Raw genomic sequence first — 25242 nt, forward strand, 5'->3', positions numbered from 1 at the left:
TTGTATTCTCCCTTATCTTCAAATTTTAATGTTTTTTTTTCTTTTTTTACTTCTGACAGGATTTTTTCAGAGTTTAAACTGTTTTTTTACTTCTGCATTAAATTTGAGCATAGACAGTTGTTTAAATGACTTATTTTCTTGCTTCAAAGGCAGAGTTACTGAGAGAGACAGAATTCCCATTGCTTGGTTCACTCCCCAAATAGCAGCAATGGCTGGGACTAAATACGGCTGTACAGTAGCTTAGAACCCTATCGTGGTCTCCCATATTGTGTCAGCAGCCTGAGCACATGAGCCAGCTTCTGTTGCTTTCCCAGGCATATTAGGAGGGAGCTGGATTGGAAATGGAATATCTGGGACTCAAGCCTGGGCTCATATAGGATATGGGCACAGCATTGTAGGTGGTGGGCCCCACACAAGTCACGTTTGACCAAGACTGCTACTAGACATTATTTTCAATAAACAACATGAAGTACTACTCCTGTGAAAGAGTTGCTGAGAACCAATTAAGCCAACTATTAACTCCAGCTTCCAGTGGCACACCTCCTGGCGCCATCCCATCTGCACTTCTCAGAACATTTCTGGCTATGTCTCCATTTTGCACCACTTGCATATTCTTTCTGAGAGTGAATCCATTTGCAATCATGAAGTGTGGTGCATGTCTTCTGTGTTCATTAATTTTTTTCCAGGGCCTAGTACGGTGTCTGATACTCTACATTTGTTAAAGAATTTTTTATAATTTATTTATTTGAGAGGCAGAATTTTGCTGAGAGATGTCTTCCATCTTCTGGCTCAACACTGGAGGAGCTTCATGTGGGCCTCCCATGGGGTGCAGGAACCCAGGTATTTGCATAGGTACTCAAATAGTCAACACTGCAATGGACCTGATGTCACAGTCCAAGCCATTGCCTGTTTACACCACAACACAGGGCCCTTAAAGGATAATATAAATGCTAATAGCCCATCTTTTAGAATTACTAAGAGATTTACTTCCACTTTGATTAATTTACATAGCCCCAAAAGTTTATTGCCAAGTTTTCTATCCATTGTTGCAGTAAGTCTGATTCTGCCAACAGCAATCAAAGTTGCTATTGTAAATTACTCATACTAGGTTGCTTCAATTTTGTAATTAGGTAGAAAATGCCTACAGTGTAACAATGTTACACTTCACTCAAAATAACTGTAAAGGTTTAAGTTTTTCATATTTAAAGTGTTTTTATTTGAATGCATAAATCATTCAGAAAATGTTTATTAAGCTAAATTGTGTTAAACATATGATCTATTCCCTCCATCCCAGTAGACCATATACATAACACTGACATTGTTACTTACTGCTTCAGCCTCAAAGTATCTCAAAGTATCTCTGTACTGCACTACAGACATTGGCTATGGTTACAGAGTCAATTCCAGTCATGATGGCTTAGAAAAATGTCCTTATTGTATCTCTCATTTGCACTGCAATGTCTGGGGAGCTTAAATCTCACTAAATATGGACTTCACTGTTCTGTCATTTTCTGTCCTTTTATTATTTTCAGTACTACCCATTGTTTCTCCTGCCACTCCCCAGTAACAGTGAAAAGAGAAATACTTTGTATCCAAAAGAGAATTGCTTTCACTTATACTTAGGTTTTTTTTTTTTTTGGAAAAACAATGTTATCAATTGTAATTGATTTTCTTTTTTTTTTAAACTTCTTGTGTGTATGGATCGCAATTTTTTTTTAAAGGTTTATTTTTATTACAAAGTCAGATATACAGAGAGGAGGAGAGACAGAGAGGAAGATTTTCCATCTGATGTTTCACTCCCCAAGTGAGCCGCAACGGGCCGGTCCTGCGCTGATCCGAAGCCAGGAACCAGGAATCTCTTCCAGGTCTCCCACATGGGTGCAGGGTCCCAATGCATTGGGCCATCCTCGACTGCTTTCCCAGGCCACAAGCAGGGAGCTGGATGGGAAGTGGAGCTGCCGGGATTAGAACCGGCGTCCATATGGGATCCCGGGGCTTTCAAGGCTAGGACTTTAGCCGCTAGGCCACGGCGCCGGGCTCAAGAAGTAATTGATTTTCAAGAAATAAATTTGATCTATTGGGAAGATGATAACTCTTTGTCTACTAGGGTTGTGACAACAAAATACCATAAACTGGGTAGCTTACAAACAGGTTTTTGTTCCACATTTCTCAAGACTGGGAGGTCCAAGATTAAGACAACTGTATACTTGGTGTCTGGTGAGGGTCTGCTTTCATGAATAGTACCTTCTAACTGTGGGGCAAACTCATCTTCAGAACCCTATACTGACTACCTGCCTGGCAGCCACACTCCCTTGTACTGTATTATCTTGGTGATTAGTCTTTACCAGAGGAGGGTTTAGGGAGCACAAACATGTAGTACATGTCACTAATGTTTTTTTGGCATTTGAAAATGAAGGAAGGAGCTTGGGACCCTTAGAACCTCGGATTTCTAGAGAAGAGATAAACCTTTGCATCTGTGAAATTTGTAAATTGAAGACATGGAAAAAATCTGAGAGCAGAGACAAAAAAGGAGTGTCCAAAGCACTGACAACTTTTGTCCATTTGTTTGGTACCATGTCTGCTGTTGTCAGGAGATGACTTCATGTTGTAAGAAACACTGTAGTCAAACTCAGGATTAGGCTTTCTGGCAGCATAGAGTTGTTACCTTCTTGAGAAAACTGAAAAACACAGCTCAGTCTGGATCACTGGTTCCCAAAGCAAGGCCTAAGACAAGAGGCATCAAAACTTTCGGGAATTTAGAAGTATAGGTAATTCAAACACATACTGTGTTAACAAACGCTTTGGATGATTCTAGTAATGCAAAAGTTTGAGAACTGTTGGTGGAAACCTTGACCATACTTTACTGTATATTCTTCATTTTTTTGTAAAATATACATGATTCGCAGATAAAAAATCTTATAGAAAATAGGCTTTCCATTAACAAAAATGTGCCATTCCAGGTGTTCCAATGTTTACATTTTCTTTAAAAATGGCAATAATTCTTTGAAAACCTACTCCAACTTCCTTTTATGAGTCTTTCTCCATTTGTTGGACCACAAGTTGCTGTGCTATTACAGCTGTGGTTCACAGTCAAAGTCTCTACGTGTGTTTATGGATGTGACCAAAAGGACAAGCTGTCCTTTCCCCACTCTAAGACTGCCCTAAATTGTGCATCACTGCTGCTGTGGATAGCTCGTTGGTCATCTTATAGCACTTCTTTTTAATTTTTCTTTTCTGAAATAGCTCAAACAAAATATCAGCTTTGAAATCATATGCCTGTGGTTTCCTAGAATTTCTTAGTTATGATCTGAAACTCCCTAAGAATTTCAGAAACTATGAAAAAAACTTCACATAAAATGCTTGGATAATGAACCTCTTAAAAAATGAAACCTGAAAGAATTTAGTTCTTTTGAGACAGCAAACATAAAAGTTCACCCTTTGCTATGGCCTACAACTCTCTTCACTAAATGTATGGAAAATAAAACATGAAATACCACACCCCCCTAATTTTAGAGTTGTTTTGGCTTTTTAAAATTAGTAACCATGCATTTTAAATAATTAAATAAGAGATTGTGTATGAAATTAAAAATAAAAGTATTCAGATCTGGCATTCTGGTATTAAGGCTTAAGCCATTGCTGCAGATGCTGCATCAGATATTGGGGGGCTGCTTGGAACTCTGAATATTCTGCTTCTGATTTACCTTCCTGCTGAGGTGCTTGGGAGGGAGTGAAAGGTGACCTGGGAGCTTAGGTGTCTAGTATCTGTATGGAGAGCAGGTTGATGTTCCCGGTTCCTGGCTTCAGTCTGGTCCGGATCTGGTTGCTGTAGCCTTTTGGGGAGTGAACCAGCAGATGAAAAGTCTATCTGCTTTTCTAATAAATTAATCTTTATGAAATAAAATTATATTTGCCCCAAATCTTTTGATTTTATTCTTCTTGAACTGTATACTTCAAAAATTCCTGTCCTGTTTAATATGCCTGTCTGTGTAGTATACATCCAATTAGAAATTAATTTAAATATACTTTCAATTTTAAAATATCTGTAATATTGATATAAGATGAAGATGTTGTCTTCTACAGTATTATTATCAAAGCCACTTAAATGGTTGGTTATTTTGGATTTCATTTCTCACTTTGTGAGAATTTGTTTTAAGAGAACAATTTTAATGATGGACCTTAACTACTATTAATTTCTACATCAACTGTCTCTTTACTGGCTGAGAGGCCATTATAATAAAGAAAAGATACAGGGCCCGGCACCGTGGCCTAGTGGCTAAAGTCCTCACCTTGAAAGCAGTGGGGTCCCATATGGGCACCAGTTCTAATCCCAGCAGCTCCACTTCCCATCCAGCTCCCTGCTTGTGGCCTGGGAAAGCAGTCGAGGATAGCCCAAAGCCTTGGGACTCTGCACCCATGTGGGAGACCTGAAAGAAGTTCCAGGATCTTGGCTTTGGATCAGCATAGCACTGGCTGTTGCACTCACTTGGGGAGTGAATCATCAGACGAAGATCTTCCTCGCTGTTTCTCCTCCACTCTGTATATCTGACTTTGCAATAAAAATAAAATAAAATAAATCTTTAAAAAAGAAAAAGATGCAAACAACCCTTTTAATTATCTAAGGTAAATAGTTCTAAGAAGTTACCTTATTGTTTTGATTAATTATCCATGCATACTAATGTAATTAAATGGGGCAAATGGTTTTTAAAGAAATGTATATACAATAACCCCTTCTCTTAATAAATTGATGTAGATTCTATAGAATAAGAAAGGAGAAAATTTTGAATTATAAAATCAATCCAGTCCTTGGATTACCTAATAACTATATGTTTGTGTATTTTTCTCTCATTAGTTTAGGAAGATAACGTATTAGATATCTTGAGCATATGAAATAACTACTTAGAAATTGTGACATAGAACTTTAATTATTTGATCTTAGTTATTTAAGTAATTACAAACTGAGTATATGGCTGTCTTTGGAACCTGTCTTCTGTTCACATACCAGATCTTAACTTTCTTACAAAAGATTAAAAGTATAATAAGCTAAAGTTATTTCCATATTATAAATATCTTCAGTTATATCTTCAAGCAGCTTACTTCCTGGACCTCAGTAATGATTTATTTTTCTTTTTCAATGAAATAATTGTTTAGGGAAGAAATTGATTTTACTTGGAAACTATAATAGTTGATAAAAACAGTGAATCTTACTCCCGTTTTATTGACAGATGTGCTGTTCCAGCTTTTGCCTCTCGTTCCATGATGTTTTCTCCACCACGAATATTCAAGCACTTACGAACACAGAGAGTAAGTCGTTCCATTTTCAAAGCGCATTAATCTGTGAAAAAAGACAACCCTAATCAACACTTTGCAACTGGATTCAGATTTATTTCAAAATATGTCTTTATTCCAAAATTTCTTCTAGAGGCCTGGATATAAGCAGCTGTGTATTATAAACTTGAAAAGTAATAATGTCAAACAATGTTCAGATTGGTACAGTCTTTTGCTAATTATTAAGAGAAAAATACTAACAATGTATCTATTTTTATACTTCCTATGATCTGGTGCCATAGAAATAATGTTTCGTAAATGATTGATTACATCTCTGCTAAGAATAAGAAGAAAGGGAAAAAGGAGGAATGAGGAAAGGAAAAAAGAAAATGAAACTCCATTTATTCTCTTTCTCCACTTAGTAAAATTCATAAAGGCTAAGTCAGCTAATCCTTCCTGTCCTGTTCTATTTTGCATTAACTGTTCTATACTAATACACTTCACAAAAGTTCACAGAGATGGAATTAAAAGATATTTATTTAGGTGCAAAGCATCTTGAAAGCCATGCCTATAAGGAATCTCCAAAACGTTTGTGGAAGGTAAGTATTACAAAAAAAAAAACAAAAAAACAAAAAAAACCCTGCATAAATTTCAAAATGGTTTTTACCAAAATAAGCTTACCTTTTATATCATTTTCCATGGAATTTTTGCAGTATCTTCATATTATCTTATGTTTACTTCTTTTACAACAGTGTTTCATAGTTAATATTTATTCTTGACAGGCCTTTCCAAATAAATGGCAAGAAGTTTAACAGGAGCCTAAAGCCTAGCATACTGATATTCTCACAGCAAGTATCCCACAGAGGATTGAGTGAAAGCATGAACAAACATTACAGTTGACTGATTCATTTATTCATTCAACAAGTATTTATTAGGTTTTAGATATGCTGGGCATGTGAGATACAGCACTGAGCAAGTCAGAAAAGGAAAGGCCTCTATCCTTTTGGAGCTTGCATTTTAATGAACTACATGTAAAATGAAAAATAAGGTTATGGAATATTGGCATAAAAAATTCAGAACACAAAATTTGGTCAATTTCTCATCTTTAATAGGAATACTCAGTGTTAATTATAACTTGGAAGTTATACTAAACATAATATTGAAAGGATAATCCTCCAAATAAGATATAATACAAAATTATCAACAAAATAAATTTGTTACATGAAGATAAATCATTTCTAATATTATTCATGGTAAGAAAAATTTAAATTATTATCATATGGTTTTGATATACATATGCTTTCTTTCTTAAAAATGCTGCTTGCAGGAACAGGTGTTGTGGCACCAAGTATTAAACCATTGCATGGGATGCCTGGATCCCATATCAGAATTCCAGGTTAAGTCCTGTTGCTTACTTTTGAACCAGCTTTCTACTGATGTACATGGAAGGTAGCAGGTACCTGGGTCTCTGTCACCCACTTCGGAAATTAGATAGTATTTCAGGTTTTTACTTTGGGCTTGGCCCAACCCTGATATTGTGGGCATTTGAAAAGTAAATTGAGGGTCTGGCGCGATGGCATAATGGTTAAAGTCCTCAGCTTGAACGCCCCGGGATCCCATATGGGCACCAGTTTAATCCCGGCAGCCCCACTTCCCATCCAGCTCCCTGCTTGTGGCCTGAGAAAGCAGTCAAAGACAGCCCAAAACCTTGGGACCCTGCACCCGCATGGGAGACCCGGAGGAAGCTCCTGGTTTCTGGCTTCAGACTGGCTTAGCTCCAGCCATTTTGGATGGAAGATCGTCCTCTCTGTGTTTTCTGCGCTCTGTGTATCTGCCTTTCCAATGAAAATAAAAAAAGAAAGAAAGAAAGAAAAAAAGAAAAGTAAACAAGCGATGGAAGATTTTTCTCTTTTTGTTTTTCAAGTAAATCTTAAAAAAAAAAAAAAAGTCTGCTTGGTGGTCAGAATTGTGGCATAGCAAGAAAAGTAACTACATTAGGCAAGATAGATACTTGCTTCCCGTATGGGGCCTGGTTCATGTGCAAATGCTCCACCACTGGTTCAGCTCCCAGTGAATGGGCTTGGGAAAGCAGTACGACATGGACCAAGTTCTTGGGTTCATGCCATCGCTTGGGAGACCGAGATGAAGCCCTTCACTCCACCCTGGTCCAGCCAGGGCTGATGTGCCATCTAGGGAATGAATCAGCACATGGAAAATCTCTCTCTCTCTCTCCGTCTCTGTGTTTCTCCCCCACAACAATTCTTACAAATAAATAAATCTTTTTTAAAAGTTCTGCTTGTGGACCCGGCCATTTTGCGATCACTTTGGGCAGTAGGCCAGCAAATGGAAGATCTTTCTCTCTGTTTTTCCTTCTCTCTGTGAATCTATCCTTGCAATAAAAATAAAATAAATATTCTAAAAAAATTCTGCTTGTAAACTAAATATAAAAAAACTATACATGAAAGTACCTTAACTCACATAATTTCTGGATTATATTTTTTCTAAAAAATGTTAAAATGTATTGAACACTTCATGAGATACTCTAATGGATGCTAACAATATTTATTATTTTTAACAATATTTATTATAATAATATATAAATAGTTGCTGTATTGAAAAACTTATATTCAGTGGCTAATGTTGTGGTGTAAACGGTAAAGTCACTGGCTGCTGTGTTACGTTCCCAGGATACCAAGACAGACTCCTGACTGCCCTGTGTCCAAGGCAGCTCTCTGCTAATGTTCCTGGGAAAACAGGCCAACAGTATGAACCCCCGAACCCACGTGGGAGACCACAAAGAAGTCCCCGGCTTCTGGCTTTAGTCTGGCCCAGTCCCAGCCATCATGGGCATTTTGGAGTGAATCAGTGATTGGAAAAATCTCCCTTTATCTCTCTGGTCCTCTCTCTGTAACTCTGACCTTCAAATAAATAAAGAAAGAAATATGAAACAAATGAAACATATTTAAATAACATGAGACAAAAATTAATTCATGATGTAATAGTAAAGACTCAAATAAAATGTTGCTGCCACATAGAAGTGCTCTGTGGCAGAAGTCAAATTCAAGTCAAGATTTGAAATTTAAATAGAATTTTCAAATTACAGAGACAACGAGAATGACTATTTTAGAGACAGGGAATATCAAAGAGCAACGTAGACATGAATAATTTATGACAAAATTTCAAAGAGCAGAAATTAATCTGACTTAGCTAGAATATAGAATGCAAAAAGGATGATAGTAGCTAAGCCTGGAAAGGAAGCCTGCCACCAGATTTGGGTGGTCATTGAATTTGGATGCAGCAGGCAATAAAGAGACAAAATTTATTCTTCCTTTTTACATAGTTGTAAATGACTCCAGTGCTTTGTGTGAGAACTAAGAAATACATTGTGTATAACTATAACTGTGAGATCAAACCATTTCAAAGTTTACCTCTGTGATTAACAGTGTAATGGAAGGGAATGTGTATGTTTTCATACATATTTGGAGAAAAAAACATTGCATTTGAATTCTAAAATAAAGACAATGAATTTCTTTGTCAGTAAACCCAACTGTATTTTTTGTGTTGTTTTCACTTGAAGGACAGAGTGACAGAGAGAGAGAGATGGCAAAGTCAGAAAGCACTTCTGTTTGCAGGTTCACCCTGCAAATGCTTTCAACAACTGGGGCCGGGCCAGGCCAAAGTCAGGTTCCAGGAACTTCATTCTAGTCTCCTTCAAAGGATGACATCATCTACTGCCCCCCACAGGGTGTGCATTAGCAAGATGTAGAACTGGGACTTGAACCGTTACATTTGCTTATTGGATGTGAGTTTTCTAAGGGGCAGCCGGACTGCTATGCCAAATGTCTACCCCTATTTCTTGATAGGGAAAGAAACCTAACAAAAAGTCTGGGAACTGAAATGATTATTCATATTTATAGATTGTTTCTGCTGTAAGTATGTTGATGAACACAGTGGTTTCAAGCACTTGAAGAAACTGATTTTAAAGTAGAATGTTCTTTAAGATTCCAGTAAATAGCATAGGTAGTTCAAAATGATGTTGAAAATGGGAATTGTGACAACAAATCCATCATGATGGAATGTCAGAGATGTTTAAATAAAAGAAAATCTAAACATGCTTTATGCCAGATAATCAATATTTTTCCTGTTAATAAGAAACTAGCTAAGTCAGAGTGTGATTTAAATTCTCTGTCCTTTCAAGGAGATACTTACAGAAGCTGGTCCGCAGCAAACTTTCTGGAAAAATGTTCAGTGTTATCCAATCTGAAAGGTCATGGCTAAATGATAAATGCAGTCCGAAAAGCACAAGTGGTTGACTCACTGCTTCCACTGCCCTGGCTGCCAGGACCAGCTGTAAATCAGTGCATAATATGAGCAACATACATTGCAGCTTTCGTCTTTTCTTTCTGGTAATCCCAGTGAACAGTGCTCTCACGCTGCCCTCCCTGTCATGTTCTCTGCGCCTTCTTTGTTTGCAATGTCCTGTGACTCAGCTTTTCCTCTGTTTATCTGAAGTGTGTCCTGTTGGATCCACGACTCAGAACCACATTCAAAAGACTGTGTGATAAAGGGATCCATGACAAGATGCTTCCTACATGAAAGCAATTTAATTTCTCTTCAGGAATGTATTTATTTAGACCCCTATAAAAAAACCTCAAGGAATTTAGAAGGAGTTAAATAACACTGTTCTTTTACTTGTGGGAAATTCGGGGCCTCAGGGCATAGTACTACTGTTTTTGTTTAGTTAAGATGTGTTTACTGGGACCAGCATTATGGCACAGTAAGTAAAGCCAACAAGGTTGATATCTCTTCTGAATGCCAGTTTATGTCCCAGCTGCTGCGCTTCAGACTCAGCCTCTATTAATCATCTTGAAAAAGCAGTAGAAGATCTCCCAAGTGTTTGGGCCCTGCCACCCAAGCAGGAGACCCACATAGAGCTCCTGGATCCTGGCTTATGCCTGCTGTGGTGCTGGCTGTTGTGGCCCTCTGGGGAGTGAGCCAGAGAGTGGAAGATCTCTCTCTGGTACTTTTCTCTGTGTACCATTGACTTTCAAAATAGGTAATTCTTTTTTTTTTTTTAAGATTTATTTATTTTTTTTTTTTGGAAAGGCAGATATACACAGAGGAGGAGAGACAGAGAAGAAGATCTTCCATCCGATGTTTCACTACCCAAGCAGCCGCAACGGCAGGAGCTGAGCCAATCTGAAGCCAGGAGCCTCTTCTGGGTCTCCCACGTGGGTGCAGAGTCCCAATGCTTTGGGGCTTCCTCGACTGCTTTCCCAGGCCACAAGCAGGGAGCTGGATGGGAAGTAGAGCTGCTGGGATTAGAACCAGTGCCCATATGGGATCCAGGCGCGTTCAAGGTGAGGACTTTAGCCACTAGGCCACGGCGCCGGGCCAACACCTCTGCTTGTATCCATCAAATACATTATTAAAAGCATGAGGTTTATTTATCTATTTACTTAAAAGGCAGTGTTAGAGAAAAAGAGAGAAAAGGAGCTCCTCCATTCATTTGTTCACTCCCCATATGGTAGGCATGGCTGGAACTAGACCAAGCTGAAGCCAGAAGCCAAGAACTCTAGCCCATCTCCCACTTGGGTGGCAGGGAATCCATCTTCTACTGTTTGTCAGGTGTGTTGGCAGGAGTTGGATTGAAAGTGGGAAAGTCAGCACTTGATTTGGTGCTCTTGTGAGATGCTGTTGTCTTAGGTGCAGCACAACACTGGCTTATCACTTAGGAAGAGATTCAACAGCAGATAAGAAAAGAGAATCTTGGGTGACAGACTGTGCTGCACCCTGTACTGGCAAGCACATAGAAGAATCAGGTCTGGGATCACCTCAGATGAGGTTTTTTTTTTTTTTTTTTTTTTTTTTCTGGATATCCCCCAGTTTAATAGCCAGACTCAGAACCCCAACCATGAAGAGAAGTGTATGTTCCATGGTCTAACCGTGGAGTGCTGAGCCTCCTCAGTGGGTCAGACAGAGCAGTGGACAGCACATCCAGGCGCACATGGAGGATATGGCAGTCCATTGGAGCCTGCAGAGAACATCTGGTACCACAACAGAGGACGGAGAACAGAACAAATCGATCAAATACCCCCGTCACATGCTGGCAGACCAAATCTGGGCAAACTGAGACTCCAAGGTGGACTAGGTTAACCAGTGGGTTCTGGAGAGATTCTATCGTGCTTGAATGGCAAAATTTGCAGCAATTCAGAACAGCTGAAATATTAAAACCACTTGAACAGTGCCCTCGGAGCATGCCCCACATCAGGGACCCTGGCTGGTATGGTTGGGAGACTGGGTGGCGCCTCTCCCTTTATCTCCCTGCTTCCCCCAGATATAGGAAGAAGAAAGAGAATGTGGAAACAATGGTCTTATGCACTTTCCTGTAGTACTTGACACTTTGTGTTCTAATCAACTATGTAAAGATCATAATAATAAAAAGAACCAAAAAAAAAAAAAAAACCCGAAATCTAAACATGATTCACTTTTCCTTTAGTCTGACAACATCAACAGTAAAGTGAAAGGCACAACCTATTGTGTTGTAGTACAGTGGGTTAATCTGCTGCTTGCATACTAGTATCACTTGTCAGAGTGCCAGCGGGTCTGTTCTGATCTAGCTGCTTACAGCTGGGCTGGAGCAGCAGAAAATGGCCTGAACACTTGAGCCCTTGGAACCCATGTGGGAGACTCCGACTAGTTCTGTGCTTCTGGCTCGGACCTTGCCTAGCCCCTGTCTTTTGCAGCTATTTGGAGAGGCAACCAACAATGGAAGATCTCTTTTTTCTTATCTCCCCGTCTCTGTCACTCTGACTTTCAAATAAAACTTCAAAATAAATAAATAAGGTTATAAGGATACACACACACAGAGGAATGAAAAAGTAAGTTTAGTCACACATGTGTAATAACAGTCCATTACTGAATTTGTAATACAAATGAACTATTGTCACTCTAGAGAGAAATTTTATCTTTGTTTCAATAGAAAGCTGTAGCATACTCTTGTGATTTGCCAATTCTGACCAGGTCTGATCCTGAGTTTTCATTGATCACTGAGTCATTTTTTTCGCCTTACATGATTTTGCTGTGTACCTGTAAATTGGATTGGATTTTGCTGTTTTACGCATTCTTGTCTCCCAATTCTCAATTTTTGTCTTTTCCTTCACTGTCTATCTAGATGTCTCCAAACATTTGTTTTCCGTTCCTAACCTTCTGAATGACTAGAGCCAGCCTGTCCAGATCTTTTCTCAGACTCTAAGATGTTTTGAGGCTGGCCTTTCCCCTTAGGTGTAAATAAACCCTCAATGATGAGACTGTCTTGTGGGATGGATACAGGTTCTTATCTTTGACATGCAAAGGAATTTGAGAATGAGACATGGGTAAGGTTGGCAGAGGAATAAGATTCATTAGCAAAGATGAAGTTTTCTTTGTGGAAGGACTGTGTATACATCCGGGAATGAATTGCAGTGTTTACTATCATTCTGTGCCATGATCTGGGGGGCACAGCAGGTGGTACTTTGGGTGAAGTTTTCCAGGAATTTTCTGGCCTTTTGAGGAAGATTCATAAGCATCATGGTGTCAAGTACATGTTGATAGCACGAGTGTCATCCATGGTCATTTTATTATATTTCTATTTTAGCATGCTGTAGATCATCATGGGTATGTAATCATTAGCCTTGCTAGGTATTTTTGTCAGTGCTAATTGGTTGTTGGTTTTCTACAGTAGGGACTTCAGTTTGCTAGCCATAGTGAAGAACCTCAGTATCAAAATTTCAGCCAAACTGTGTGAGCTTGCAGGCCAAATGGCCTATGTGACCTTTAGCACAGATGGGCCCCAATTCTTATGGATCAAGGCCCACCTATGTCTGGTTATCTCACAGGTGGCTCCAAGTGATTAAGTGGGTGCTTCCCTTAGTTGCTGGAGGCAAGGACTGTCCAACCAAGATAGGTAGGGAATGTGCTATTTCCCCTCACCTTGCAGGCTATTGTGAATAGCCCCTTTTCAAGCTATTGCGGACTGCCCCTATAAAAACCCAATGAATGTGCTGTTTGGGGCCACACTCAAGTGAGGGGTATTGGTCCTGGTGTGCAGGCTGACCGATCAGTCAGCCAGCTGCCTGCTGTCAACCAAGAACTTAGGCTTGGATATGCTGACCTTGAATAAACCATCTTTGTGCACTTGGATCAACTTCAGACTCCTGGCGATTTCTGGGAATCTCAAAACCTGGGCACAACAATAGGAGGAGTTTTAGGACAATGTGGGATAGAGTAGCTCTTTTTCTGTTCCTTGTCTCCTTAAATACATCAGTTGGACAACTTGAAAACAAAATTGCAAAGAACTCGTCAAACAGAAGATCATATATGAACGTTCTTCAAACCCAGAGGTGCTATTGCAAGAATGACACAGGAAGTTCACTCTAGCTGCAGTGTGAACCATACTTTGTTTCAGGGAGAAACAAACAAACTAAAAACCAAGCAAACTGTAATTACAGATAACCTCATGGAGAATTTTCTATTGCCTGTGCTATGCAAACATTCTCTTCAATGACTGTTGGATATCACTGCCACCCTTACTCCATCTTGTAAAGTCACCTCAGCGCCAGCATCTAGACTCACTAACTGGGTTTAAAGCTGTTTCAATTACTAGTTTTTATTTTCTCCTCATTTTTATAGGAATACTCTTTTGTAAGTGGTTTTATCATCTAGAAAAACTCCACACTACCAAGTCTTAACACAGTGATTCCACCTGCCCTTAGTGAATAAAATGCTATCAAGTGTGAAATATCATCCAGAGGAAAGAATAATGCCGCTTCTTTCCTTGACTGTGAGGAAGGTTGAATGAAGCTTGAGTCAAGATACTGTGAGTCCTCGGCTTGAGTGAACCTTGTTCTGGCCCTTCTGAGTGTGGTTTAGTGCTGCAGCCTGTGCAGTGGGTGTGGATGATACAAAGGTATGAAGAGAACAGTGCCCCTGTTGGCAAGGCCGCTAGGAGCCTCCAGCTGTATGGCAGGGCCTGGCCAATGTCTCTCCAGCTACCTCAATGCAGTTTCACCCCCTTTGTATGGACATTCAGGCACCCTGCTAAGAATTCTGTTATCTATTGAGACATTGTTGTTTGCCCTACTAAGGTGGGTTTTGCAACTGATGTGAGATTGGTAGTTAATGTTGCTGATTATGTCTTGGTGAGTTGGCCTTTAATAATTTACACACAGGAGCACAATTAAGCCCTTGCCATTTCTAGACACCTAATTGTGTGCCTACCCATTGCCTCAAAATCTGGTCCAGACATGTAGTGCAACTTTTGGGGAAGGGGTTGATAAGTGTCATAAATATTAATGCAAGTGATGGGAGTATGAGCTGGGATTGCTACTGTGATCCTAAAGGCTAGCCTGTCTTTACAATTCTTTGGAGCATAAGATATATATTTGTTTAGCCTCTTATATAATTTTTGGCTAGAGGAATTAATGGATGATCTTATTAATATTATAGAGATATGCTTTTAATTATTGTTTGATTGTTTATAGGGTTATAGAGCCTGTAGTTGTAGGGGGATTTAATATTGGAACTTTTGTCTTGAATTTTTATGTTTTTTTCCCTGTGACATATTTCTTCCACTAAGTGATGGGTAAGTTGTAGAAATAGAAATATATATATTACAGATCAGTAGGTAATCACATGTGCCTTTGCCCTGGGGTCCTGGCTGTTGCCCAATCGCTACTACTGAAGAATGAATAATGGCTTACTTTGAAGAAACTGATTATAGTGACTTACAGAATTATCTTTAAGAGCACCTGGTTGACCATGAAGTAAAAAATTAATTAATCAGACATCTGTGCATGCCGGGTTAGTTTTAAGGTTGAAGACAGTAAAATCAAATGTTTGTACAGAGGCTTGTGATGTGTGTGACTAAATAAAAAGTATAGCTTCTTGAGCTATTAGCAGAGGGCACCAAGTGACAGTGTCCGTGTCTCTTCGCTGACTCCACACACCCTTTTCAAGCTCCAAACTCGCCTGGAGCTGGCCTCCAGCAGTTTAGCAAGAATTTATCCTGACAATCATAACAAAATGCTATCTACTGGGTAACTTAAACAATGTACATGTATATTCTCACCATCTGGAGATAAAATATTGACCTGAACCACTGTGCACTGACTTTGGTGTAGGTACCAGATCCATTCAGGTCCTAGTGCCCCACAGTCTTTCATTTGTCTTCTCTGAGCTGAAAGTTTCTTTGCAAACCATTTTTAAAATTTTTTAAAAAATGTTGTGATACAGTTCCGTAGGCTCTGGGATTTCCCTTTCTCCCCTCCCCTTTGAGCCCCTCTACCCACAAGTTTTCCCTATATTATAATAGTATACTCCTTCAACAACAGTCATAAGTTCATCATTCTGCTATTTAAGTGTATCCTGACATTGTAGGAATGAACAATGACAGAGAGTCCAGCTTCCTATTGTCAAGATATATTTAACAGTTTCATTGGGAGTCCATCTTTGATTTGGAAGTAGAGATGCATAATCCATTGTTTCTTCACATCTCCATATAATAGTCTCTATTATATAGTTCCTCTATGTGACTGCATGTACATACATGTTTACCTATGTATCTATTGACATTACTTTTTGCATACCAATTTCCAATTAGTGCAGTCAACTCATGGAGTGGTCATCCTTCTAGGCAACTTCTTCGTAGTGGACCTTGTGTCAGGGCTTTTTCCTGGAATTTTAAGCCCTGCCTCAAAAGTAAATATCACATTCCCATTTGGACAATATCACATTACCCAGATAATGTGATCTCAGTGGCCAAAGGATAATTGAGAGAGCTGTCAATCAATCAGACACTTGTACATGAGCTGAGCATATTTCAACCCCAGCTTTAATCCGTGAGATCCCTTATCCTTAGCCCCACATGCATCCCAGGAATTAAGCAATAGTCTCTTCCTGCTTGCTCACAGCGAATGACTGTTGTTTTTGACCACCTGGATGTCAGTAATTGACTTGCTGCTAACTGGTGAGCAAACAGAATTTTCTGGGACTCCACCACAAAATTAGGCTGGTAGGTATAAAGCCTCCCTCCTTGGATTCAGCTGATTGTCTTCTCCCTGTATGTTCACATGACCTCTTTGTTTAAGAGCAGGGAATAGGAGTGTGTCTCTTAAAGGCACTAAGCCTAGCTCCTCACAGCCCCACCCTGATGATCTCATTTGATCTTAAAGTATTTCCTTATTGCAAAGACAGCTGGAGAGTGTATGTTTGGGAGGTGGGATTGCATAAATATTCAGTCTACAACAATACATAACCAACTTCCTCTTGGTAATTTTCCATTCACTCACCTAGACTGTTGGATATAAATTCCCAGCAACCCCAGTAGTAGTTAGAGCTTGATTCAATCTTTTTACTTTTTTTTAAAAGATTTATTTATTTTTATTGCAAAGTCAGATATACAGAGAGAAGGAGAGACAGAGAGGAAGATCTTCCTTCCAATGATTCACTCCCCAAGTGACCGCCATGGCCAAAGCTGAGCCATTCTGAAGCCGGGAGCCAGGAGCTCTTCCAGATCTCCCACGCGGGTGCAGGGTCCAAAGGCACTGGGCCGTCCTCAACTGCTTTCCCAGGCCACAAGCAGGGAGCTGGAGGGGAAGTGGAGCTGCCGGGATTGGAACTGGCACCCAAATGGGATCCCAGCACATTCAAGGCGAGGACTTTTAGCCACTAGGCCACCGTGCAGGGACCCAGAATGAAGGCTTCTTTTTTTTTTATTATTATTATTATTTTTTTCCCATTAATTACAATGTATTACATGACACAATTTCATAGGTACTGGGATTCTCCCCCCTCACCCTAAACCCTACCCCCCCCCGGTGGATTCCTCCATCCTGATGCATAGCCACAGCTCAAGTTCCGCTGGGATTCCCTCATTGCAAGCATATACCATACATAGAGTCCAGCATCCCATTGTCCAAATTCAACGACCTCTTAGGGAGGCCCTCTCAGGTCCGAAGGCAGAGCCAACAGAGTGTTATCCCGATCAACTAGAAGCTCCAACATATCATCAGCAACAAGTAAATCTGAGATCTGTCTTTCAAAGTCATCTTCTTTCAGCAAGTATCTGCAATTCTTATGCAAAAAAACCACAGTTATTTACAAGAAAGTATTCCCAATAGCATTAGTTTGCTTATGTTAGTTAAAAATTGGAAAAAAAAAAAAACACAGATACCTTTCTTGTGGTTGTATGAGAGTTGAATTACTTACTAAGAGAAAGAACAAATTGAAGACAGAGGACCTCAAATGCTCTTGTGAGTGCCTTTGCTTTTGACATTTTGGAGCTGCCACACCTTAAGATAGATGTTTTATTCTATCTTTTTTCTTGATCCGCACTGGATGTTGTTTTTGCTAGGGGGCCATAATGTATCAATAGGATAAATGGTTGATTTTTAAAGTCAAACTGTTGCTTTAGGCAAGTTGATGAACTCTTCAGGCCAGCTTCTATGGCCAGTACCTAAGTCTGTAGACACACTGTCTAAAACAATCAGACAACCAACGAGCCTCAGTAGGAAGAGAGAGTAGGAAGCCTATGCAGTGATTAATGGAATCTGTCACCTCTACTCTTATGGCAGTCTGTTCACTGAAAGGGACATTAAAGTCTTTATGCTTAAATTAGATGGTTTTACAATTTGCACAAGGCAATCTGTCACCACCCAGCATTTGGTAAATAATAAAATACAATTGTCCCTTCTTGAAGAGCATTCCAGCTACAACAAGTCTCTTCCCAGTTTTGTTCATGCTGATTGCTAAACATGTCTGTTTTAGAATCCAACAACTTCTCAGGGTAACATTGATGATGCAGGGGACACAGGCAATGGTGCCGATTGGAACTCCTCTGGCTCCTGAGAGGGATACATTAGATAGATGGTGATTTCCAAACCTGGGACAGGCAAGCTCTTCCAGAGGAAACAATAGAAGATGTGAAGAATCCAAATCCTCAAGCAACCCTTAAGATCACAGGGGCCTAACATGGTAGCCTAGTAGCTAAAATTCTTCCTTGAATGCATTGGCATCCCATATGGGTGCGGGTTCTAATCCCGGCAGTCCTGCTTCTCATCCAGCTCCCTGCTTTTGGCCTTGGAAAGCAGTCGAGGACAGCCCAAAGCCTTGGAACCCTGCATCTGCTTGGGAGACCCGGAAGAAGCTCCCTGCTTCGGATTGGCGCAGTTCTGACAGTTGCAGCCACTTGGGGAGTGAATTAGTGGACAGAAGATCTTCTTTTCTGTCTCTCTTTCTCTCTGTATATCTGCCTTTCCAATAAACAAACAAACAAATAAATCTTTTAAAAAATTATTTGACAATCTTTACATAGTTGATTGTAGCAAAAAGGTTCAAGGGCTACAGGAAAGTGGGTAAGACCATTTTTTCCACATTATTATTATTTTTTTTTCTGTATCTGGGATAAGGGGGAGATAAAGGGAGAAGCCCCACCCAGGCTCCCAGCCATCCTGGGTCCCCCGGCATGGGGCATGCACCGAGGGCACTGCTCAAGTGGTTTTTTGTTTGTTTGTTTTGTTTTTTTAAGATTTATTTATTTTTATTGTAAAGTCAGAGATATACAGGGAGGAGGAGAGACAGAGAAGAAGTCTGTGGTTTTGATAGTTCAACAGTTTGAATTGCTGCCAATCGTGCCATTCCAAGCACGATGAAATCTCTGCAGAATCCATGGGCTGACATAGTTTATTTTAGAGTCTCTGTTTGCTCAGATTTTCACTGCCAACATATGGCTGGGGTAGTTGATCGATTTGTTTTGCCCTCCATCCTCTGTTGTGGTACCAGGTGTCCTCTGCAGGTTCTGTTAGACTGTCATATCCTCCACGTGCAACTGGATATGTTGTCCTCTGCTCTGTCTGAGCCTCTGAAGCTTAGAAAAAAGAAAGAAAGAAAGAAAGAAAGAAAGAAAGAAAGAAAGAAAGAAAGAAAGAAAGAAAGAAAGAAAGAAAGAAAGAAAGAAAAGGAAGGAAAGAAAGAAAAAGGAAGAAAGGAAGGAAGGAAGAAAGAAGGAAAGAAAGAAAGAAAAAGAAAGGAAGGAAGGAAGCAAGAAAGAAAGAAAGAAAGAAAATTTCAGAGCGAGTAATGAAATAGGATAACTGTGGAGTGAACCTAGGGCCTTGAGTTGGAAACCACAGCTCTTCCACAGAATGCAGATCTTACCTGCCAATCTATCAATGAAATGATCTCTCTCCTAGGATGTACTTAAGCCCCATCAAGGACCTGGGAGTTGTATTATGTAACCACTGCCCTTGATGAGTCCATATGGATTTTGCCAAATAAATAAATAAATAAATGCATCTTTAAAAAGATTAAAAAATCTCTCTATCCCATGTCACTTTTTTTTTTCTTTTTTTTTTTTAAGATTAGTTTTTTATTTATTTTGGAAGGTAGAGTGATAGAGTTAGGGGCTGGCATTGTGGAATGGTGAGTCAAACAACTGCCTGCAACACCAGCATCCCATATGAGTATGATCTGATATTCATTTTCCAAATGGCAGCAATGACAGGGGCTGGGCCTGGCTGAAGCGAAGATCCTGGAACTCCATTTGGGTCTCACATATACATTTCAAAAGTTCAATTACTTGAGTCATCTTCTGCTGTTTTCTCAGGCACATTAGCAGGGAATTGGATGAGAAGTGGATCAGCCAGGACTTGACCTGGCTTCCAAATGGAATGTTAGCACTGCAGACAGTGCTTCAACTCTCTGTGCCTCAAAGCTATCCCCTAGAATTTGCATTTCTAATAATGGTGACAGAATTGTACTGAGAAAACACTATGCTAAGGCAGAGCCATACATCTTTTCTACTTCATGTCACTATATATTTGGCTGCAAGGACTGAGTTTTGCTGTTTCAGTATTGAGCTGTAATTTATATTTCTACATTACAGTTTCCAGAGGGAGCAAAGCATGGGACATACTGTGAAAAGACAGAACACAGTTACAACCAGATTAGATGACAGTGTTATATTTCTAGGTTTTTATTCCAAGTTCTTGCCGCACATTAGATATGAATTCAAAGCCGAGGCAGAAATACAGTACAAAATGGAAAAACAGGATTTAGTTAATGAGAGGATGAGAATACATTCCTGTATCCATGTGGACAACCCCTTGACAAGAGATAGCTGCCCTGACAGGGCCTGAGAGTGTGAGAGGAGAGAACATAGGAGAAAGGGAGGGAAGGGCCAATGGCAAGGGTAAGAAGTCAAAAGAGTCACTAACACAAACAGTTTCCTTTATAGGAGTAGGGGATGGTTCCCTAATTGAATCCACAAACTGGATAGTGTTGGGGGCAGAGTTCAGTGTATGTGTGAAGTTTTCTGGGAGTTTCCTGCCACTTCCACATGGAATTTAGCTTCCACATGGCCATGGTGCCTCCTTCCTCACTATGTAGAACATACAGGTGCATCATGGTAAAGTGGACTTCCTGGATCAGCATGGAAGGGGTGGGATTATAATGTAGGACTGGAAAGACAGAAACTATGGAAACATCTTCCCGCTCCTTTATTCCTAAGTGACCACCTGCCTAGAATTTCATGTCAAAAGAATATTTGAATAGAGTTCACTATCGAAATCCACTGACTCTGTTTTTCCCTAGAATATCAAATCTGCCTTCTTCCTTTTGCATCTTTCTGCCATATAAGGAGGAATATGTGCATACTACCACTAACAGTAAGAGAATTTGGGAGGTGTTGGATATGTCTATGTTCTTCACAACAGTGATAGTTCATGATGTATATTTATCCCAACTTCACTGACCTTCATACATCAGATTGTAACATGTAAACTGTACTTTAATAAAGTACAATTTAAAATTTTAAGAGTAATTTGTTACCGGAAAAGCCTGGTGGGTTCTTTCCTCAGTTTATTATAGAAATAAAAAGCCAGAACTCTGTTATAGACAGAAAAGTTTATTTGCGAAGGGACCAGGTGAGCATGAAATTCTAGGCAGGTGGTTACTTAGGGAAGGGAAAATCACCTCCAGAGAGAAAGCTGGGAGGTGGGGTGCCTCTCGAAAGGGGAGGGAGAGAGAGACACCAAAGGTTTGAGGAAGCGTCTTGGGCTTTTATACCTTCCCTGACACTGCCCCCCTTGTTGGGCAGAAACCTACAGGTAAAATGTTCCCCATTGGTGTTCTCTTAATCAGTTAGAAAATGGGTGGGCAATGCTTGTACTGCTCACCTGAAGGTATGGCCAAAACCTCATCAGGACGGGATGGTCTCATAATTTTTTAAAATGAAAATGTATCAGATCCTAAAATGTTAAGCTAGGCTTCAACACCCATTGATGTGTACAAGAGCTAAATGGGATGTGGGACAGATCAGACCAGTCCACAGCACATATTGGCAAGTATAGGAACCAGGGCTAAGGGTTGCCCAGTGGGGGTTATTAAGGGTTGCTCCAACTAGGCTGCAGTTCCTGCTGGCGTACATAAGGGCCGAATGTGTGATGGGCAAGGGTGGACTGGGATGCAGCACCCATTGGTTTACATAAGAGATGGGGTGGCCCCCAAAATATGTTTTCTGTATCAATTGTTTCATCTTTCATGGTGCAAAATTTTTGTTAGTGATGTTTTGTTTTTTCACAAAGAGTTTCAAAGAACTTTCATGGGGAGCTAATCAGAAAAAAGTGCATTCACAATTTATGCACTACAATTTTGTGGACTAACATTACTATGTACCTGATAGACTCATCTGGAAGATTCCATAAGTCAAAACTATCTGTAAGGCACTCATACTGCCTGGCATGGAATGGGTGCTATGTATTAGTTCATTGAATAAACTCATAGCTTCCATGGAAGTTGCTTTCTCCTTGGCCAAAGGGAGCTAACCTCAATCCTTTGGTTACCACTGAAGGCATTAAATTGCTCTGCTACCTTCCTTCATTTGAGATCACTAAGGGGAGTTTTTTCTTTTTGTTTTTTTTTAAAGATTTATTTACTTTTATTACAAAGTCAGATATACAGAGAGGAAGATCTTCCGTCCGATGATTTACTCCCCAAGTGAGCGCAATGGCCAGTGCTGCGCCGATTCAAAGCCAGGAACCAGGAACCTCTTCTGGGTCTCCCACACGGGTGCAGAGTCCCAAAGCTTTGCGTCATCCTCGACTGCTTTCCCAGGCCACAAGCAGGGAACTGGATGGGAAGTGGAGGTGCCGGGATTAGAACCGTTACCCATATGGGATCCCAGGGCATTCAAGGCGAGGACTTTAGCCTCTAGGCCATGCTGCCAGGCCCAAGTTTTTTCTTTTTTAATAAATAAAACTATAAAAATGTCCAAAGCATATAGAAGCACTAAAGAAAGATGTAAAGAATAGTGATTATCTTACATGTGTCTCCCTATCCCCATTTGGGATTTGTTTTTCTCATGGGATTGGAATATCAGTACCTCATGTTCCTTATGATACTTCATCAAAGCTATAAACACAGAGGTGAAAGAAGCATTGTTACATTTTTCTGGGGAAACAGAATAAAGAAAAGCATAAACTTGGTTCTTGAGTCACATGAAAGATTTTCCAAGTGGACAAATCAGTGAGGAAAACAGAAACCTCCTGCTGCAATAGTCAGCTGGGGAGCGAGGCAGAACTGTAATCCTATCAAGCCTGCTCATGATAAAAACATCAGAAGTTTGCACCTGAAATTCAGGAATGGGCAGAAGAAAGTACTTTGTTAACTTTCAGAGGGACTTCCCTTTTCTCATCCCAACAGGGACCTGACCTAACTAGCTATTAGCCTGCCTGTCACAACATGGTAGCTACCCAATGGAACTGAGTATAAAATAAACAGACAATTTTTGCTGTTTAAATGTAAATCCAGGAAGCTGATCCACCTAAAGCACGGATTGTCTTTTTCCTTATCTCAACTTCTTTTCCAGAATAGGAGAACCTGGTTGGGCTGGGTCTGATCTCACCACCTGTGAACTGAAGGGGCCACCATGATTGAACAGGGAAGGAACGAACAGTCATTGATCTGATAAGCCATGAGACCTGCAAGTCTTTTGTGACTATGTCACGCCAGCACCACTTTGCTTGTAACCCCTGGATAAGCCACAAACAGCCTGCTCCAACAGAGAGGGAATACTTGAGACCTAGGAGTTTGCTACATCCCATCTGTTGACAGATTAAATATTACTGTTTCTTCATCCCCAAACTTTGTCCTCATTATTTTGATTGATTCCAGGATTTGGGACAGAGTTTCCGCTAACACCAATCTGTGGGATCCAAGGGGGCCCATGGGTTTCCTGCTAGATCTACAAAATGGTATTTCTTATTCACATCTTAGATCATTCTGATATTGGTACTGTAAAAAGCACATTTTGGGAAATAGGTGTTTACTCCTTATTAAATTGCATGCTGTAATTCAACTGAAAAAACTTTTGAGATTTCCCCTTGTGTATTATTTTAAACTTTGTATTTACTTTTGTTTGTTTTGAGATTGCTGGATCAAAAGTTCTTGTTTTGCCATAAGAGAAGAATTTCAGATTTGAGATAAAGGTCTGTAGTAAGTAAGCTAGAAAAGTTTATTAAAGGAAATGTATCTGGCATCGCAACAGAGTCAAGGCTACCTTTAGCATGGGGAAAAGGGCCCCTCCCTCTTCTGAGATTTGATGGGGTGGAGGACTTTCTGCATACAGAATTATGAAATTCCTTCCAGGGCTTTATCAACAGTGTTATTGGATCAAATAATGTCCCTGGCATACGGTTAGGAACATTCCTCTAAATGCCCCTGGAGGGCTAACACCCACCTAACAAGGTTTCCAGGCATAGATGTAGGCAAGACTGTTGATAGGGAAATACTGATCTTCCAAGGCAAGTTTTGATGTTTCTTTCCTCATTCAATCTCAGAAAATTCATATTTTTGATCTCATCTCACACACATAGGTGAATACCTACCTCTCTGGGAGACAAAGAGAGACAGACAGGCAGGGAGGGAGTTCCCATCTGCTAGTTCATTATCTGAACATCTACAAAAACCGGGGCTGGGCCATGGCAAAGCTGGGAGGCAGAAACTCAAGCTATGTCTCCCACATGGATGAGAGGCACCCAACTACTTGAGCCGTCATTGCTGGCTTCCAATATTGTTATTAGCAGGAACTGGAGCCAGGTAATGAACCCAGCACTCTCATGTGGAACACAGCATTCTAATAGATGGCCCAACTGTTAGGCCAAAGTCTTGCCCCATTCTTTGTACTTTCAGGAGATATTAAGTAAAGGGTTTATACTGAAATTCTTACATGGAATGCATGCTCTTTGAATTGGAACTGCTGGTACCATTATTTAACATTTCTGATAGAAATATTAGGTATAACTTTATGTTAGCATCCTTAATTCTTTAGTGTTTTATAAAGTACTAACAAGTAATTGAGTGACTGAGGAACTCTAGTGCATATATTTAAAAAAATTGCATTTACCTAGATATGAGCATGATATGTATGTAATGAGTAACATTTTTTATACTGGGAGTCTATTCCCTTTTTCTGTGATGTACCATGGAACTAAATGCAACAATATTTTACCTAGTTATTTCAAAAACATGGAAAATCATAACAGTTTATATATTTAAAATAAATAATCTTTTAGCATAGCATTGCCGGATCAAAATTAGGATGAGACTGCTTGACTCTGGGTAGCCAGGACACCGGAGGAGATAGTCGACACAGGGAAAGCATGCTTATTAGAGTGGCCAACTAGAAAGGCAGACTCGGGTCCCAGATCTGCTCCTGCCTCAGAATGCAAGCCTCAAGATGTCTTATAAAGGAGAAAAGATTGTTGTGTGGGGTTAGAAAAGATAGTGGATCCTGAAATTATTATTATTATTTTTTAAAGATTTATTCATTTATATTGGAAATAGATTTACAGAGAGAACAGAGAGAGAGAAAGGTCTTTCCTCTGCTGGTTCACTCCCCAAATAGCCACAATGGGTAAACTGATCTGAAGCTGGAGCTGAGAG

Source organism: Ochotona princeps, chromosome 9, assembly GCF_030435755.1.
Source record: "Ochotona princeps isolate mOchPri1 chromosome 9, mOchPri1.hap1, whole genome shotgun sequence".
In the NCBI taxonomy this organism is placed as follows: Eukaryota; Metazoa; Chordata; class Mammalia; order Lagomorpha; family Ochotonidae; genus Ochotona; species Ochotona princeps.